The 3,166-nt window shown below is 41.1% G+C and overlaps 1 long non-coding RNA gene across 1 annotated transcript; it reads right to left on the minus strand.

Moving 5' to 3' along the window:
- Positions 1–205: 205 nt before the first annotated feature.
- Positions 206–1,595, minus strand: LOC128665011 (uncharacterized). The gene is made up of 3 exons (XR_008402962.1): positions 1,558–1,595; positions 381–536; positions 206–298 (listed from the first exon to the last, which is right to left on the minus strand). It is a non-coding gene; the product is annotated as an uncharacterized LOC128665011 (long non-coding RNA).
- Positions 1,596–3,166: the final 1,571 nt, after the last annotated feature.

The following is a 3,166-nucleotide window of genomic DNA, read 5'->3' on the forward strand; positions in this document are numbered from 1 at the left end:
GTGTGGCTGGTGAATCCTCAACCAATTAATACCTAGGATTACAGGAAAAATACGGGACTGGATGACGTCAAAGACCATAGTCTCAGTATGTCCTTTGTCTGTAACAAACCGTATAGGAATTGTTTCATGGGTAATGGGACCAGTAGTAATAAAACTACCGTCAATAAGATGCAATGAAACAGGAACTGATTTCTTAATCTCCGGTATTTTATTCATACAGGATTACATCTTTATCTATATAATTTCCTGACGCTCCTGTATCAAGGAAGGCCTCAAGAGGAAGTTGTTGCTGTTCCCACTGTAAAGAAACAGATAAGAGAGAATGATCTGTAGAAGTTGTGTTGTTTTTAGGAAAGGAACTATATATATGTGGCTCTTACCCTTTTTATTTTTGTTTAGAATCGGACAATCTTTCACCGAGTGACCAGAAGCAGCACAGTACATGCAGAGATTAAGTTGTCTTCTTCTTATCCATTCTTTTGAGGATAAGGGACCTTTAAAGAAGGCTATCTCCATTGGCTCATCAGGAGTTCTTGCTGCTGGTATAGATGGGAGCAGAGGCTTTCTTATGTGGTCTTAAGAGTACCTTTCTGATTTTCTCTCCCTAATCCTTCTATCTAGGGTTATCATCAGGGACATAAGGGCTTCTAGAGAGTTAGGAATCTCAAGATGGGCAAGCTCATCCTTAAGGGTTTCTGAGAGACCTAATCGGAATTGATTTCGTAAGGACAAATCATTCCATTCTGTTTCCTTAGCCACCGCTTTGAACTGTGAAATGTAATCTTTCACTGGAGCTCTGTTCTGTTTAAGAGACTGCATAATAGTCTCAGCACTAGTCTGTTTGTAAGGATCCTCATAGAGGTCAGACATAGCCTTGAGAAACTGGTCTAGAGAATTAAGTATAGGATCCTGTCTCTCAAAATATGTGTCTGCCCATGCACGGGGCTCTCCTCTGAGGAAGGAAATAAGAGTATGTACCCTAATAGTATCTGTGGCATATGTGCAGGGTTTCAAACGAAAGAGGAGAAAACAAGAATTACGGATCTGCCTAAATTGGCTCCGTTCACCAGAGAACTTTTCAGGCAGGGATACCTGGGGCTCAGGTGGGAAATCAGGTTTGGGGATATTCACATAGTCCCTGATAAAAAAAATTATACCTTGTGTGTCTGACTGCAGTTCCCTAACAGAATCTGCTAAGGCATCAACTCTTTGGGCTAAAGTGTTTACATGTGTGCTTAACTCTGCTGGATTCATATCCATTTTAAGGCTTGATTAATATGTCACACCTGGCTTATCTGTAGAGCTATGAAAACATTCATACAAGAGTTTATGTTTAAATTTCAACTTTATGAATCACAGCTGCAGAGTATATATAGCAGAAGAAGGATGTTATAATTATTTGTAAATGATGCACTGTCTGAACCCTGAATATTTTACAAACTTAGGAAGGTGGGAGCACTGTCTGGGAAGCGCAACACAGTCAGGGTACAATATAGCAGATCACAACATTAGTGTGTGCAAAACATAAGCAGCAGCAAAGTATGTAACAGGACTTACCAGAGATTGTCTGTACTGAGCTGAAAGCCTTGGAGATGAACTCACACTGCGAGTTCAGTGTGACACTGTATGAGAACAGCATAGGTATCAAATTAATCAAGCAAGGTTATGAGGCAGCTGTTCCTATTTATAGGGGAGAGAGAAAAGAATGCACCTGTAGTTAAAGGAACAGTTGTTACACATAGAATGGTTGCAAACTATTTGCACATTAATATAGTGAAATTGCTTCCTTTCCCTGTATATGGCCTCTTTATCTTAGAGTAGCCTGAGTGTCACATGGGTGAAATCTGTTGCACTAAGTACATTGGGCAATCCTCTCAATAGATCAAATTCCCTCTTGACTTTCCACTAGAGTTAAGGGAAAGGAAATAACTCTGTTGGAGCGAGGGTGCATAGTAGACAGGGCAGCACCTTAGAGGCCAACAAAATGTATGTGTACCAGCCCAGGTACTGCCCTATTAGCCTTAAACAGTGACTCCTAGTCATACCTCTTGATTATTCCCACACCCATCAAACTCTGAAGTAAAAAAACCCTGGCATGTTATTGTAAGGACCTTGTTTCTACCTCTTTGTTATCTGGGGGCTCCCATTCTCTGCTGCACCCCACACTGCCCAGCAGCTCTCACCAACTGGTAAGGCCTCCCATCCTCAACTGCATACAAAGTGTGGACAGTTTTCTTTCTTCTAAAGAGCACTATTTCAGACATTCTTAATATTATTTATATACATTAATGTTTTATGTTAATGATTTATGGTGTGTTATATATAAAGAAAATGGACATAAAATGGATATAGATAAACCTATTAGGGTGTTGTAAGTACCGCTAACCAATATGCAAATATAACTTCTGTGGGAAAGAAAAAATTGTTTTGATTTGAAGAAACCAGCGAAACCTCAAGGCGTGTTGCAATAAAATTGACTTTATTGGAGAGAGTTAAAATAGCATAAAAGCATATAGCCCTTGCATCCATCAATAAGGCAGAGGGCTGCCGAAACGCGTAGGGCCTGTTTTCTGTACCCCTGATGCAAGGGCTATATGCTTTTATGCTATTTTCACTCTCTCCAATAAAGTCAATTTTATTGCAACACGCCTTGAGGTCTCGCTGGTTTCTTCAAATCAAGTCTGTCTACTCACTATTCTCCAGCTGAGCCTTGGCGTATACTGGAACAGCAGCAGTCGGATTGGCATATGTAACGTCTTCACGCAGAGTAAGGAGGAGTTCACTAGGAGAGCAACGTGTGCTGCAATCGGCAGCTAGGAACACGCTGACGCTCACCCGGCATATCGTTGGTAGAGGTTAGTGCACAGGAGGCCGGCGGAGACGAGACCCTGGGTACAGCTGGAAAGCCTTTGAGTAAACCGGATGGTAACTCCGCAACCGCATAGTGGGGCCACATTCACAGCATAACCTGAAGATTGCCGGGTGAGTTTATCTATCTTCCCCAATATTACTTATTGCCATAGCCTGGAGCTGCAGAGGGGGACTTTTTGTATATGTATATAAAGAAAAAATGGTGGATGGTGTAATTTATTACCTGATATCAGTTGCCTTCTTAGATCTCAATTTTTATTCCTATTTATACTCCAAAAAGCTACTGGACAAACAC

This window comes from Bombina bombina, chromosome 6 (assembly GCF_027579735.1).
Source record: "Bombina bombina isolate aBomBom1 chromosome 6, aBomBom1.pri, whole genome shotgun sequence".
Taxonomy (NCBI): domain Eukaryota; kingdom Metazoa; phylum Chordata; class Amphibia; order Anura; family Bombinatoridae; genus Bombina; species Bombina bombina.